The 16,830-nt window shown below is 43.6% G+C and overlaps 1 pseudogene across 1 annotated transcript; it reads left to right on the top strand.

Annotated features, from left to right (window-relative positions):
- Positions 1-558: 558 nt before the first annotated feature.
- Positions 559-16,514, top strand: LOC308319596 (annotated as a pseudogene). The gene is made up of 6 exons (XR_013966212.1): positions 559-703; positions 7,334-8,394; positions 9,322-9,474; positions 10,045-10,216; positions 11,562-11,662; positions 16,306-16,514. The product of XR_013966212.1 is annotated as an uncharacterized misc_RNA (transcript).
- The last annotated feature ends 316 nt before the right edge of the window (positions 16,515-16,830 follow it).

The following is a 16,830-nucleotide window of genomic DNA, read 5'->3' as shown; positions in this document are numbered from 1 at the left end:
ACCCTTTTGAAAATGCCAGGTATATACCCAATTTGCCCACATTAATTCAATTCAATAGATATTTTTCAGACATAGGTGCATAATAAAGGTCAATATCATTATAAATAGCCTATGGGCAGGATCTCTCTCTGAGGTGTAACAGAATTACATGTATGTGCATATTAATACCACCAATGCAAGCGGCAGGCAGCGCTATCTAAACTGGACTGTACCAATAACATCGAAGGAGAGCGTCTACAGAGCCAGCTTGTTATACTGAACTTCACAAGAATTTACATTTTTCAACCTCGCATGGGACGGATATGTGTCAACGTTATTGGTCCAAGCACAATGGTGTTAGCTTTATAAGTTCCGCCTGGGAGGAGAATGTAGCGTTTATTATTTCGGACTCTCCTATTTTTGGGAACCCCCCCCCCCCCCTCCCTCCCGCTGTGCGGTGAAAACCCTTTGAATCTGCGGTTAATGGTTTAGGCTAGCCTGCTGCTTTGGCCGCTTGATGTTTTTGGAGAGAGAGAGACTGAGAGAGAGACAGAGAGAAGGAGAGAGAGAAGTTGGCGAAGGGATGCGACTGCGATGATGGCGTTGCAGATGAAGAACGTTGTTGGCGATGGAGCGTACTACCAAAGTGCACAATACTGCAGAAATTACACTTCGCCGCCTGTCAGCTACAATGACAGCAGCCATTATCTCGCCCGGTTGCCAGGTAAGAAGATGCTTGTCGGGGGTTGCTTTATATTGTCCGATTGTCAGCGGTCCTGCTCGCTGATGTGGAGAGAGGGATGGAGACAATTCTTAAACCAGTGAAATATGCTGATTATACTCACGGATATAGCTGGCTGTTCAAACAGGACGCCTTGTTTCTGCTGCCAGTGCTGTGCTGTCATCGCCATAAATGACACCTAGTGCATTCGCCACATAATAGCTTATTATTACAGGTGAGAGTATATCCGAGCGTTTATGCTCAGAAGCAAAATGCAGAGGTTCTTATCGATAATCGATCGAGCTACGGTTCTCTCTCTGTGTATTGATAGGCATGCATGCATGGGCATGGCAGAGCTCGAGGCGTACGTGGGGGTGATTTTGATAAATAAATAAAAATATGAATTAGATTTATGATGAAATAGATATAGAAGATATTAAAAAAGCAAAACAAGAAAAAATAATAACACAAATTACTTTAATCTGCTCCATTGTGATCTGGTTTGCATGATTCTGTGCTGTCCTCACAGCTGATCCATGACATGCAATAATCAGTAGGGTCTTCTTTACACCTGCACTGATATTATGTACAGTGTGGTGATTTTGGGGTTTTTTTGGGGACCAATTAAGTTGCCATGCATGTATCTTTATACGCTATTAACTGATAACTGTGTGTGTGTGTGTGTGTGTGTGTGTGTGTGTGTGTGCGCGCGCGCGTGCGTGTGCGTGCGTGCATGCGCGAGCGTGCGTGTGGAAACCCCCATTAAAATAAGTCAATAGTGCTCTCTTCCAATAGATTTTGATGTTTGATGATGACATTTTTGCAATTCAGTGAAAGTGGAATTTGACTTTTTTCACTTACACAAAGTGTTCTTACATTGTTCATATACAAAAAGACACAGTAAACAGTACAGTACACTATAGACACAAATGTATGAGTTGGGTCCATGATTGTTTTACACCGTAAAACATGTTCACTATAGCTATACCAGGTCCACTACCCATTGACTATTCATGGGGACAAATGGATAAGATACAGAAATAGCTACCTATTAATACCTTTACCGTAGCCTCGGTCAGCCGTACTCATCTGCCTTTACCGTGAAATGTACAAAATCATAACATAATTCATGATATGCTTTAGCAAATAGCAAGAAAGTACTGCCGAAGCAGACAACCCGCAACACTCCAGGTTAGAATAAAGTCCTTATGGTGCAAGGCTCGAATATACAAGTTGAAACGAAGAAAATGCCAGCACTCAATTGTATGTCCTTTTCATATGAATTTATTTGCCTCCGACGTTGATAACGAATGCGTTTCGGCCTGTGTGGCCTTAAAATTATATTCTTTAGGCCTATAGCCTTTCTTTTATAGTAAGTAGTAAGTAAGTAAAATGTATTTATAAAGCACCTTTCTTAACAAGGTTACAAAGTGCTGTACAGCGAACATAATAAAAATCAATCAACATTAAAACAGGACAGTGTAATGATACATTCTACAAAGAGTACTACAAGCAATATAAGGACAACATAATCAAGGTCAAATAAAAATCGGGAAAATGTTTTTCCGGAATAAAAACGTTTTCAACGTTTTCAGTACTATATACACCCCTGGACTTAGCTATACCAAAGTCCAAAGTAAGTCCAAAACGGGAAAAGCTAAAACATCAACCCCTGATGTTCCAGAATGTTAAATGAAGCGGTGGTCTTGGCCATCTTCATCCGATGCCCAGTGGAGCAGATGGACTACAGTACTGTAGGTGAACCAACTCTCATCACTCTATAATTGATGTGACACAACATAGTGCACCAAAGAGAAACTCTGGAGAAAAGGAACACTTGGCCTATTTACTGAATAAAAGCAGAGGGCTCTCTCAGTGGGAGCAGTCTAATAATCACACAGATTCACATCCGGACCAGAACGGGAGCTTCTTGTGTTCTCGGCCTATAGAACTCTTAGTTCTATAGACCAGTATAGGGCAGTCAGGACGTACAGTATCATGCAATGTGTCGCACAACACTGTCTTAAGTATTGAGGCAATAGGAAAAAATCACACTCGTGTGAAGTGAGGATCACAGCGAGTTCAGAATAATATCAGCCAAATTATGTCTTATAAGTTGTCATTTACTGCCTTAAACAAACATTAAAGTCCATAGACTTGGCTGGCAACCGGTTATTTTTAATTAGACTCTAAAAAAAACCCCATTAAAAGTCCATAGACGTGGCTGCCACATGACATGATTTCAGAAAGCCATGCATTGGAGGGGCTAGCGCCCCTCAAAACTAGTTAGAGTGAAGTGATGTATTGATGCTATGAGATTAGCTTAAGTTACACTCCATCACACAACAGATCTTCAAGCTTAAATCAGTTACTCTGAACAAAGTCGTATACATAAATTAGGCTACATTTCTCATAGTAATGCACGTCGTCTCTATAGCTTTCATTCCAGCACCAGCGGTTTTCAAAACATTTGGAAAGACGTGTAGCGACGATGTGCTTATAGAGCATTTATTTTAGAACATGTAAATATTGTGAATACAATTTTAAATGATAACTATAGGAGCATTGTACATCTGAGCAGCACAGAATAAGCCTGACTTTGTAGTTTGAAATTGGATTGGATCCCCAGAGATCTCTAATGCTCCTCTATTATTATATGAGGAGCAATTTGTGTAAACTCTCTCTCCAGTCCGAGGAGCAGCTGGTCTCTGAGGAGAACGTTCTGTTTTAGGTGGCCGAGGAGACAAGGAGCTGACCTTGTCCTATCTACATCGTATTAGTGGTTTCCATTATATATATATGTTGTGTGTGTGTGTGTGTGTGTGTGTGTGTGTGTGTGTGTGTGTGTGTGTGTGTGTGTGTGTGCATGTGTGTGAACTTAAAAAAAGAGTAGCCAATTATTTTTTGACCCTTTTTTCTCCCCAATGTAGTCGTTATTCAAATTGATTCCTTCCTCCCCAGAGTCCCCACACACACACACAAATGTCTGTAACTAGCACTGGAAACTTCCTATTGGTTCAACAAACGATGTGCCACCCAGGCACAGAAATCAGCTAGGAGATGACCCCATGCCCTCTGTGCCAATTTAAGCCTCTTTTAATAAGGCGCAAAGTATACAAGACGGGCGTTTTGATGCTACTGCACCATTGTCCTTGTGCAGTGTAAACGTCTGTGGAGAATGTCTGAATGCATACCTCATGAAATTGGGCCACTAAACGTTCATGATAATTGCCTAAAAGGTTTGGCGCTTCTATCGATGAATGAACGATAGGTTAGCTATGCGGCCCCATGTACTGCTGTGAAAAGTGGACTGACTAAAGTAATCAAATGGCAGGTGTGTGGAATTGACCAAATCTAGCTTAGGCTGGAGTTTTCATGGCTATCAATTGCCTTTTTCTGGGCCATAATATGGCCAGAGCATTATGTGGACTTATCCGACAGACTCGCCGCTGTGCACTCGGTGTGCACTACACTGCCTCGCGTTGTCTGCAGCGTGTGTGACAAATTCATAACTTCAGCAATCAGCATACTACTTATATTCTGCATTAGTGTTTGACAAACCTTTTGATGCCATGTACGCTCATAACCACTGTTCTAAAGTCAGACCAGGTGATAAAAAAGACAGACAGAAGGACGGCGGGGCAAACAGACAAGCATGTGGACAGACAGACAGACAGACATGCAGACAGACAGACATGCAGAATGGTAGGATAGATAGATAGTCAGATAGACAACACAGGTAGGCAGGCATACAGTAAGACTGACTGACAGCAGACAGCAGTCAGAAACACACTGTGTTATTTTAGTTACATGAATCATTACAGCAGGGGTGTCCAATTAGATGCCCGATGGAAGCTTCCGGCACAGTGAGTTCAACACAGCTGCTGTACTACTTGTCCTGGCTGAAGAATATATAGTACAGTATGTAATGAAGTAATGCTCTCTCATGTGCACAAACAAACACCTACTCTACTGTATGGTGAAATTGGTGATATACCTTTTGTGGATAAATCTATTTTACCCAATATTCTTCTATCTACAGTTCTTTGATCATTTAGGGCCCTATTTTTGTCAGTGCTATAAACCCCTTAAATAAACTTTGCCTTTTTTACTATTTTGAAAAACATATTAAAATTGTTCAACTGGCCGATCTACATCAACACATTGTGAGCTTGTAGATTGGCTATTTGAACTATTCAAGGATGGTTTTCAAAATAGTAAAAAAGGCAAAGAAGTTTAGGGATAGGGGGTTTAGCACTGATGAAAATAGGGCCATTACTCCCTCTCTCTCTCTCTCTCTCTCTGTCACACACATGCACGGCATCGCATGCATGCACACACACACACACACACACACACAGTCACACACACACAATGTGTAAAAGCCAAGCCAAGCGGACGGACTTCATAAAGCGATCCGTTCTGATCAGCAAAGCTCAGGGATCTGTTTATCACAGCCATAGAGTGTGTGTGTGTATTGTGTATGCGTATATGTATGTATGTATGTGCGTGCGTGCGTGCGTGCGTGCATGCGCGTGTGTGTGCGTGTGTGTGTGTGTTGCGTGTTGCGTGTTGCTCCGTATGCATGGCTGCAGGCTTGTCTGACCTAATCGTTCAGATGTCTATTGGAGTGTGTAGTTCTGCACGTCTCTGGATGTGTTCCAGTCGTCCGTCCTCTCCAGCCTCAGGCCCTATGGTGCTGTTTCTGCTAGCACCGCTGTTTGCGCATCTTTGTTTATTTCTTTCACTCATTCATTTCAGAATAATGAAGGTTCCTGTCAAGAGAGATTACATTATAAAGCACAATACAAAAGTGATTCATTCAGGCCACATATTGTTATATATATATATATGTTATTTAAGGTTAACCCTTAGTATTTTTATTGGTATTTTCTTAAAGCATGTACAAATCAACGAGACAATTATAACTGTCAACGTGTCAAACAGTGGAAACTGGCATCAGTGATCACCGTAATCGACTTCCAAAAAGCTTTTGACACCATGATATACTGTGGGAAAATCGCATTCTCCGGGCCAATGGGGTTCCTGAGAAGATGGTGCAGATACTAGCAGCAAGCTCTATAGTCAGACTCGAGACAATTAAGGTTGAGAGACCACGATGGTAAGACTGCTAGATTCTCGCAGGATAGGGTTCGGGCGATATATACCCTGGCCCCACATGTCCAGCTGAGACCCGTTATCAGAGGCAAAAAGGAGACACTTCACGCTGGTCCCAAGGCAAACTAAACGAGTACATGATCACCGAACCGAACTATGCAGAATGCAGATGACATTGCCCTAGTACCCAGCAGAGAAAGGAAGCAGGTGGCAGTAGAAATTGAGTGCAGTAAGATTGGCTCAAAGGCAAAAAATAAATCAGAAGTGCAAGGCGTTTTAACACGTAGGGCAGAACCATTGCTGCTACTGCTAAGCTAGCTGCCAGCTGGATGGTGCTCGAGGTAGTAGTGGAGGACTTTAAATGTGTTGAATGCCTCGACGGAACAGGACATGATGGTCCAGAGGGCACTTGCCTGGATTCGCTCTTTTTTTAATGTAGCCTTTATTTAACCAGTAAAAAAAAGTATTTCGTGTTTTTTTTTAAGATATTTTTTTGCGGCTTACGGCTTTTATTGTTTTGTTTTTTTTAAGGGACAGACAGTAGGCTGACAGGAAACGGGAGAGAGATGGGGGAAGACATGCAGTAAAGGCCGTGTCGGGCTCGGGAGTCGAACCCGCGGCACACTGCGACTGGATTACCAGTCGGGTGCCCAGACGGTTACGCCACCGCCTGGGCCTTTTGTGTTTTTTAGTGGGAACTGGCCAAGTGGCAGAACTAAAATTACACTTCAATGCTATGTACATCGAACATTATAGAACAGCAAATAAAACATCCATGATACACAAATCACCAAAGTGCTAATCTTTTAGTGGCAGGGCAAATACACAATGTACAAAATATAAACATAAATATATGAACAAAGGCTAGTGGATATCAGCCATTATCAACACCATGCAATGAAAGCAGTATTTCCTACATTATTGACGTTGTCAGCCAATGTCTCATTTGTCTGACGAGGCGTTGGTCACGTTATCCGACTATTATACTAAATACTATACTGACCGTAACCCTAACTCTAACCCCAACAATAAGCTCAGTCTTAACCGGCCACGTTTTCACTTCGGTGGCAGTAATTTCACATCACATTCTAGTACCTACTCGTGCCAGTATGTGGAATATCCATATTATTATATATTATTTTACCTGCATCGCATGGTCCAGTTAACCATTTTGGGTAGCATCATGTATGTATTGAACATGTAGCATTGATAATGACAGATCATCAAGTGCGAAGCGCGCACCGTGTCTGCTATTTTTGAAAAATCAAAGAACGACTGACATAGAAAACATAGCTTTTCAGAAAACTGTCAGATGTAGAAGACATTTTTTGAATCTGATCTCAGGTCAAAATGAACATACAGTACCGGTTGATAACATTCAAAGCGGGTGCCATTGAAAGGTCGATTAAACGTGTATGAATGTGGTCCAAGATGTGTTTATAATAACACTTTCAACATCTGAATGTTGTGTATGCATTGTTTCTTGCCCTGACCGCTGCCCCTTCCTCTCCCCAGGTCCAGAGGCCATGTTGAAGCCCACCTTCACTTTGTTCACTCACCCTCAGCAGCACTTCCACCACATGGGACCCTTGTCCATGGCCCCTGCCACGCCCCTCTGCCCCCCAGCCATGGGACCCTTGTCCATGGCTCCTGCGCAGCCCCTCGGCCCCCCAGCCATGGGACCCTTGTCCATGGCCCCTGGGCAGCCCCTCGGCCCCCCAGCCATGGGACCCTTGTCCATGGCTCCTGCGCAGCCCCTCTGCCCCCCAGCAATGGGACCCTTGTCCATGGCGCCTGCTCAGGCAATTGGACCCCCGACCCTGGCTCCGACACAATCTCTGGGGCCCCCTCCCATCCCTGCCTCACACACTTTAGGGACCCCAACCATTAACCGAGCTCCTAGCTTAGGGCCACGAAGCATTAACCCAGCACATCATTTAGGGCCCCCAACCATTAACCCTGCACATAGTGTAGGGCCTCCACCCATTAGCCTAGCACATAGCTTAGGGCCTCCGAACAGTAACCCAGCACACCATTTAGGGCCCTCAACCATTAACCCTGCACATAGCTTAGGGCCCCCACCACCAATGGCCCCTGCACAGCCACTAGGACCTCCGCCAATGGCACACGCCTTGGGGCCTCCACTTATAGACCCCATGCAGGCATTAGGAGGACCCCCATCCATGGACCTTGCACAACCATTGGGAGCTCCACCACCCCTGAACCCCACACAAGCGTTGGGGCCCCCGGCCGTATTGGCCCCTGGAACCGGACGGTTCTCCCTGTCCTCCCCCCCACCCCCGGACCTCTCACAGCTGCCTCCGAGACCACCGATCCCAGCCTCCATCCAAGCCCTGATTTCTGGCCCCATTCCCGGTCCTCTCGCTGGTCCACTACCACCAGCCCAGGCGGCCCCTGCGTCCAGCGAGCAGTCCCAGGATGAGGGCTCGACGCTGGGCATGGAGGAGCAGGAAGAAGGCCCTCTGCTGGTGCTAGAAGAACTGTGTAAACCTCTCTACTGTAAACTCTGCAACGTTACCCTCAACTCTGCTCAGCAGGCCCAAGCTCACTACCAGGTCTGATGGAGCACACACGCACACACATGCAGTTCCGCACGCACATAAGCCTGCACACACATGCGCTATAGCACATCGCAAGCATGCAAACTTAATCATCTTTGAATGTCATGAATTATGTTGATAGATTAATTATCTAGTTATTATATTTGACTTTTGTTGAAGCAAAATGCATAATTTACTTACCTAAATTAAAGTCAAAAGGACTAAGGAGCACAACAGTTTTATTTACATGCTGTAACTGCTATGAGAATATTCATCATCATGAATGTTTATATCAGTGATACTGTACATTGCAATTCTGGTAATATTGAGAGGATGCTTCCATTTTGAAATTACATCCTCTAAAATGAAGGAAACAGGGCATATGTAATACAGAAAGTGCTCTCTAATCTTCATCTTTCTCTAATCTTCATCTTCATTTTGATTGATTGATTGATTTTTATTAAGGATCCCCATTAGCTGGTGCCATAGCAACCAGCTAGTCTTACTGGGGTCCACATAACAATAAACATTCCAGTATTCATACAATTGTTAAAAAGTTCACAATTGTTAAAAAGTCAGTATTCAACAGACTATATATTCAACTATTAGTTCGGATAAAAGCAAATAGAAATTGTAAAAATTCAAGTGAGAGCAGAAAAAAACAAAACAACACAACACTTCACTGTATCAAATTGATTGATTGATTGATTTTGATTGATTGATTGATTTTGATGACGACGTCGCTTAAAAAATGGGTTATTGAGGGCGGCTGCATTTGTGCCATTGCATATGCCGATGTGGCCCAACGCGTGACCCCACATGGTTTTCCACATGGTTTCATTATAGTCATGTACCTTAATTCTCCTCACCTGTCCTTCCCTCTCTTCGCTGCTCTTCTCCTCTTCTCCTCTCTCCTCGTCTTCCTCACTCTCCCTTTTCTAGGGAAAGAACCACAGTAAGAAGCTGAGAAATTTCTATGCAGGCAGTCAGCAGCCACCAGCCATCAGGACCCCAGAGGTCCTGGAGACGACGGTCAGCCAGACGACAGTACTTGGTGGAGCTGCTGGGCCCAATGAGGGTGACACAAGCAGACAGGTGAGGCCCCAAAACTCAGCGTAAAGATACCATTATTCACACCGTGACCATGTTGGCCTTTTGCATTGTGCCATTCACTTTAACCCATTTTGGGATGGGCGGGAACCCCTTTTGGTGTTTTAAACATTGTTATAATTTAGCTATTGAAAAAATAGCAGATTTATACAAGCCCATAGCGTGCCACCGAGTGGCGCGCTACGAGCTTGTAGGTCTGCTATTTTTTTTAAATCATGAACATGTGGAATTATTATTATTATTATTTTTAAATTCAGGCCTAAATGGTAATGGCAAGATGGCCTCTGTGTGAATATAGTCTATACGGGGGACAAAAAGAGGAGGATGGCATTGCATCCAAGCAGAGGTAATGATTCCGGGGACATCATGGTGGATCAGCTATTGAGGAAAGGGTGAGCATGGTCCATAATCTATAGTTCAAGGAGCTCAGAATGATCCCTCTTCCCATTCACTGCATTTGATCCCCTTCTCTCCTCTCCACACTCCCTCTCATCGCCTCCTCTCTAACACCTCTCTCTCTCTCTCTCTCTCTGTCTCTCTCTCTCTCCTATCCAGGCACTTTATAAAGGGGCTGCCAGAGTTATTTTGGCCACAGAGCATGACTACTGCAAGCTGTGTGACGCCTCCTTCAGTTCCCCGCAGTAGCACAGGCCCATTACCAGGGCAAGAACCATGCCAAGAGGCTACGGCTGGCCGAGGCTCAGCAGCACAACACTAATAATAACACGTAAGTTTGGGTAAAAAAAGAAGCTGAATTGCAGTTTTGTACAACGAACAGAGACCTCTTCTCATGCAGCGATGCATTAGAAAGCAACCTGTTTTCAAGGGGGGGGGGGGGGGGGGGGGCCTAAAAATAGCACAATAACGGCTGAATAGGGCAGTGTTTCTCAAATAGGGGTATGTGTGTGTAGGCCAGGGTATACGTGAGAAATATGTCACTGTTACTGTCAGGAACACCTCAGTATTTGGACCCGTATGCAGAATAATCCAGGCAACAACGACTTGCACTCAAGCACTTTATTATAACTCAGAAAACCCTCCCAGGGCATATATAACATAAAGTCCCACTCTTGGGAAACACAGTGTTATAATAGAGCAACCTAACAATAAAACCTAATTGGTCCCTAATATACCTCTATGCTCATTAACCAAAGTCTCTTCAGCTTAGAAGCGCAGGTGGACACAGTCTCACAATCAGCCAGGGGAAGGGAGGCAACAGAGGGTGTGGTACGTCCTAGGACAGGACGTGACAGTGTTTCTCAAATAGGGGTATACCGGTATGTGTGTATAGGCCAGGGTATACGTGAGAAATATTTCACTGTTACATTTAATGATATTCACAAACTTTGTGAACTTGCTGATTTGTAAAGTGTAAAAAAAGAAAATCTTTGACGAGCACAACAACTGTATATTTTGAACATAATTACATCTAAACTGGATTTACTCAAATAATATGGTCACAGTTTACTGTCACAAAACTGCTCAGGGTTGTACTAATTACAAATCTTATACTTTCATTCTTTAGAATGTTATACACAGTGTTGTCAAAGTTACTCTTAAACAGTAATATTACTTTAAAAAAAAGTAATAGTCACTTTAATTATTACTCCCTGCCAAAAGTAACTTTTTTTCTCACCCTAACATTTGCAGCCCCCCCCCCCCCCCCCCCCCATATTCTGCAATGTTTATTTAACTCTGAAAACAGTGCTGTATGATGAACACATGATGATGGGTCCATCTGGTTCCATTTGTACACTCATTTGAGTTAAATTAACACTAAGACTTTTACTCTGTATGAATTACAGACTAAATGAAAACCACACCTGGGCTCAAAATGATAATGAAACACAATCTTTGAACAACAAAGTGCTATAGCTGCTTTTTTTTGTCTCCTCCACCATGTTTAGTTTGTTTATTATTATCTTGCAGTCTACCACGAGTCACACACTAGTTTGTTGTTCCATGTTCCGCACATATTGCTGGACCCCCTCGAGGACCCCCTCGAAAACGAGATGATACATCTCAGGGGGATATCCTTTCACAATAAAGGTTCATACATATCTGTGTTTCAGGGAAGGCAGCGAGACAAACCAGCGGAGAAACAGGAAGGACGGTAGCGAGTACAGGCTAGTGAAAAATCGCCGTAGCCCACAGATACCTGTGGCTATGCCAGGTAAGCAATAACTGAAATACATTTCATTATAAAAAGGTGCAGTTCATAACTTCCATGTCCTCTCAGAGATTCAAAGCTAGGTTATTCCTCTCTACTAATAAGGTGTCTCTGTTTAGTCAGGGAGATATTTCCTTATGAACTTCACGCCGTACTCATGCTGGACAAGACCAACGCTGTAGACGGTATCGTTTATTTTGGGCAGAAGTTGCGGGATTTGGGCAGAAGTACTGCTCAAGGAAATGACGTTGACGCTTCACAAATCTGTTTACATCTCCGTGAACGTGTTGTGATTGGTCGAATAAATATCGTATCCCGGGGTAGCCTCGGTCCCAGGCTTACTTATCTGCGAAAAGAAAAGCCTGGTCACAACGTAAGGCAGAGAAGCATAAAGAAAAGCCTGGTCACAACGTAAGGCAGAGAAGCATAAAGTAAAGCCTGGTCACAACGTAAGGCAGAGAAGCATAAAGTAAAGCCTGGTCACAACGTAAGGCAGAGAAGCATAAAGAAAAGCCTGGTCACAACGTAAGGCAGAGAAGCATAAAGAAAAGCCTGGTCACAACGTAAGGCAGAGAAGCATAAAGTAAAGCCTGGTCACAACCTAAGGCAGAGAAGCATAAAGTAAAGCCTGGTCACAACCTAAGACAGAGAAGCATAAAGTAAAGCCTGGTCACAACGTAAGGCAGAGAAGCATAAAGTAAAGCCTGGTCACAACGTAAGGCAGAGAAGCATAAAGAAAAGCCTGGTCACAACGTAAGGCAGAGAAGCATAAAGTAAAGCCTGGTCACAACGTAAGGCAGAGAAGCATAAAGAAAAGCCTGGTCACAACGTAAGGCAGAGAAGCATAAAGAAAAGCCTGGTCACAACGTAAGGCAGAGAAGCATAAAGAAAAGCCTGGTCACAACGTAAGGCAGAGAAGCTATCGGCGGACGAATCGTCCGGAACATCCGTCAGATGTATTTCCCCCGGATACCATATTTTCCCGACCAATCACAACACTTGTTTCATTCGCAGGGGGAATGTAAACAGATTTTGATTTGTAAAGCATCAACGTCATTTCCCGCAACTTCCGCCCAAGCAAATGATAGTCTTTACAGCGTAGGTCAGGCGCAACGCTCAAATCCCAACATCAAAGCTAAAATCAAAAAGGCAATCGGGCCTTTGCTTTCAGACCTCCGACCCTCTGGAATGGCCTCCCTCTGGAGATCAGGCTCACAGAGTCCACCCACCGTTTCAAATCCCTCCTGAAAACTCATTTTTATAACTGTTTACTTATCGTATCTTAATGCATTGTGGATTGTTTTTATTCTCAGTGAAGCACTTTGTAACTTCGTTTCAAAAGGTATTATTATTATTATTATTATTATTATTATTGATTACAGCTGTGATAAAGTGAAATAAAATAATGACTGGTGCTGTGTGTGCAGCCAGTTTGTACGGTTATCGAAGCAAAAGCTGCCAAAAATAACCTTAAATATACAATAATAGTTAATTCAATTGTGTTTAAATCCCTCCAAAAGCTCCTGTACTGAATCTTACTGCACGGAAACATTTAATTCGGAATACATGATCCTGAAATGACTCGTCGTTTCACAGTATTGACTGTAAACGTAGAATGTTGATATAATACCGATGCCAGTATAGTGGTAGTGGGAGGCTGTTCGGCCAGCCAATCAGTGAGTCAGGCACACGGCCAGGCGGGCAGGCTCCGGTGGTGGTAATGTTACCAGGTGTTTAGCCACTCACCCTGCAGCCAGTCACCCTGCAGCTTACCACTCTGACAGCAGCTGTGTGGCATGTTGTGTTGTTGTTGTATGGTGGCACGGTATAGTGGAACCATCAGTAACAGGCAGACCGGCAGGCAGACAGATAGACAGACAGACAGGCAGGCAGACAGATAGACAGACAGGCAGGCAGGCAGACAGGCAAACAGGCGCGCTGTCTCTTCTTTCAACGCCTCTGCATCCCCCAGGGAATGAGAGACAGAGAGAGAGAGAGAGAGTCACTTGAGGAGAGAGAGAGGGAGAGATCCACAGAAACAAAGGGGTAGAGAAAGGCATTGATGTTGACACCTCTGCAACTTTCTTACACTTTCTATCACACACACACACACACACACACACACACCTTAACTTAAAAAAAACTTAACTTAAAAAAACTTAACTTAAAAAACAATTAACTTAAAAAAATAACACACACACACACACCTTAACTTAAAAAAAACTTAATTTAAAAATAAACGTAACTTTTAAAAAAATCTTAAAAAACCACAAATATGTACGAGCTGCGTTCGCTTCCCGCGTTTGCGCGTCTTACTTGTATCCTACTGACATCATGAGTGGGTGTACTGAATACGTGCACACCATACACTTTCTTAAAGGTTTTGGCTGGCTGGATTAAGTGGACTTTATGGTTTTCACCCGGTAGTTAATTTCAATACTATAGGATGCAACATGTTATATTCTGATGATGGCAGAACTTGGTTACCTTACTTACCTACACATTGTAGAACCATTTGTGCATAAAGTGTCACGCCTCGCTCCTCTGCCTTTGTATTTGAGCATTGACTTAGGTCCAAACCACTGGACTAATATGTGGCTTGACCTTAATGGTTATGTGGTTGTTTTATGTTCAGTATTTTTGCCATGTCTTGTTCCGTTTGGTTTTCTGTTACCCTCTTGGTTTGTGTATCTGTAGTATGGTCCCTAGTGTTTCCTGTTTGCCTAGTTGCTGTTCCCTACCTTGTCTCACCTACCTTGTGATGTGTCAGTGTTTTCACCTGTGTCCTCTTTGTCCTGTTAGCCTATCCTGTGTTTGATTGTATTTTGAGTTCACCTGTGTCTAGTTAGTCTTTGTCTATTTATATACCCCAGTTTGTTCAGTCCCTTTAATGTCAGATCGTCATTTCATGTCAGCGTGTTTACTGTGTCCTTGTTTTGCCTGCCCCGTTTTATGGGAAGTTATAGTTTAATAAACATCCTGAACTGTGAATCTTGCCTTTTTGTCGTACTGCTTTTGGGTCCTCTCTGATCGCACCCTGACATAAAGTAATAGTAATAAAGTAAATCCCAGAAGTCAGACAAACTTGTGCCATGAAGTTTGTCTAGCGATGCACTCAAACAAAAGCTCATAGTCAATGCTAGCATCGTGTTTCACTCTCACTTCATTAGACTAATGCCTAGGCTAGCACCATCCGGATCCGTCATCACCAGCACAACAACCTAAGGGGAACACACTTCTCCAGCGTCTAATTAAAGCCGCGGAGGGCCCGTCATGTCTCGTCAAATACTTGGCAGCATTATTAGAACTGTCACCGTTACAACGTTGAAGATTAACACAAATAATTGCCATTTACGATTTAATTGAGTCATTGGCATGGAACATTGGAACTCTATGAATATAAATATAATTTTATGTTTGCCTTTTAGGCTTTGTAATCATACAGTAGGTTGCACAGGGCAGACATGACAAATAACAGAAATATACAAAGAAATTACTGACATATTTAATAATTTTAGACTTTCATAAAATAAAATAAAACATGTATCCTTATATCCTTAAGAAACTAGGACATTATGTGGATCTCAGGATACAGTCAGAATCAGTACACTACACACACATGGGCACGTCTCTGATGCTCCCTCTCCCTTGCTTTCATATTCTGGAAGGTATTTATTTTTTTGCATAAGAATTCAAGCACTCTAAACTAAATTAGACTCCTGCATCTGCCCCATCCTTTCTCATTGTGTTTATTTTCAGAAGCAGGGTCAGTCCGTCCATCTGTCTGGTCCCAAACAAATTATTCAGAGAATTACTGGCTGGATTGCCATGGGGGCTCCCTGAAGGATGACCCCTCACCATTTGAGTGATCCTGTGACCTTAGTCATCTAGTGCCACCCGCTGGTCAAAATGTCAACTTTGCACACACTATAATAATTATCTCAAAATGGAACCAGTAAGACGCCTGAGGGCGAGAAGCGACCTGAAACAACAGAGAGCTTCTTAATACGGCACAGTTAACACATGTACTGCTTCTGACGGAAGGTTCCGCCAGTTGGAATTCAACCGGTAAACTGCTTCTGAAGTAACGTCTGATAAGCTTTATTATTGATATGAAACCGGATCGTTGATTTCTTTCAGAACGACGAGTGGCCCAGGAAATGATTCTCCTTTCATTTTCTCCATAGGCTTTTCAAAAAGTATTTATATAAAGACGGTTACGCCGCGGACAAAGCCAACTCGGATCGTGACAAATCATGACAACAAACACAATATTTTGTGCCGATCAAATAATTTGAAAGAAGAAAATAAAGGCAGGATACAACACTATTTGTTTTGTTTTTCTTCTTACTAATTATTTGATCGGCCCAAAACATTGTGTTTATTGTCATGATTTGTCATGATCCGGTTGGCGTAACCGTCTTTAAATAAATACTTTTTGAAAAGCCTATGGGGAAAATTAATGGAGAATCATTTCCTGGGCCACTCGTCGTTCTGAAAGGGGGCGGGACTGCGACGCTCTATACAGGCTGACTAAAATGCTGAATAACTCGAAATCTACCGAGCTCTCCATGTTTTGGATAAAAAGTACTGCTGACTCTCATCTCATTCTCTCTCCCTCTCTCTCTCTCTCTCTCCCCCCTCAGGGCCGTACTACAACCCCAGACCGAGGCAGCGGATCCCCAGGGACCTGGCCATGTGCGTCACGCCCAGCGGGCAGTTCTATTGCTCCATGTGCAACTGTGGAGCCGAGCAGGAGAGCGACTTCAGACTGCACCTGGAGAGCAAGCAGCACAAAGCTAAAGTGTCCGAGTTAAGATACCGGAGTGAGATGGAAAACCTGGGCTACAGTTAGGAGGAGAACGATGATGGATCAGGGGTGGAGAGGGGGGGGGGTTTGGGGGGGTGAGAGAGAGAGAGGGGGGGGGGGGGGGCAAGAGGTGGAGGGTGAATGGAGAGAGAGGCGGGGGGGGGGGGGGGGGGGGGCATAAAGCAAATAGCACAAGGCCAAAGTATTAAGAGTTCAAATTTAAATACTGCACTGTGGTGGACAACCTGGGGTATATTCAGAGAGAATTTGAGGCAAGAGGGAAGTGAAGTTGGAGAGAGGAGGGTGGACTGTCAGTATATAGGGCTACCACCCTACACACATGTACAGTATACAGATACAA

Source organism: Protomyctophum bolini (assembly GCF_963924005.1).
Source record: "Protomyctophum bolini genome assembly, chromosome: 8".
Taxonomy (NCBI): Eukaryota; Metazoa; Chordata; class Actinopteri; order Myctophiformes; family Myctophidae; genus Protomyctophum; species Protomyctophum bolini.
The sequence above is the reverse complement of the archived record's forward strand: the minus strand, read 5'-3'. Positions and strand labels throughout refer to the sequence as shown.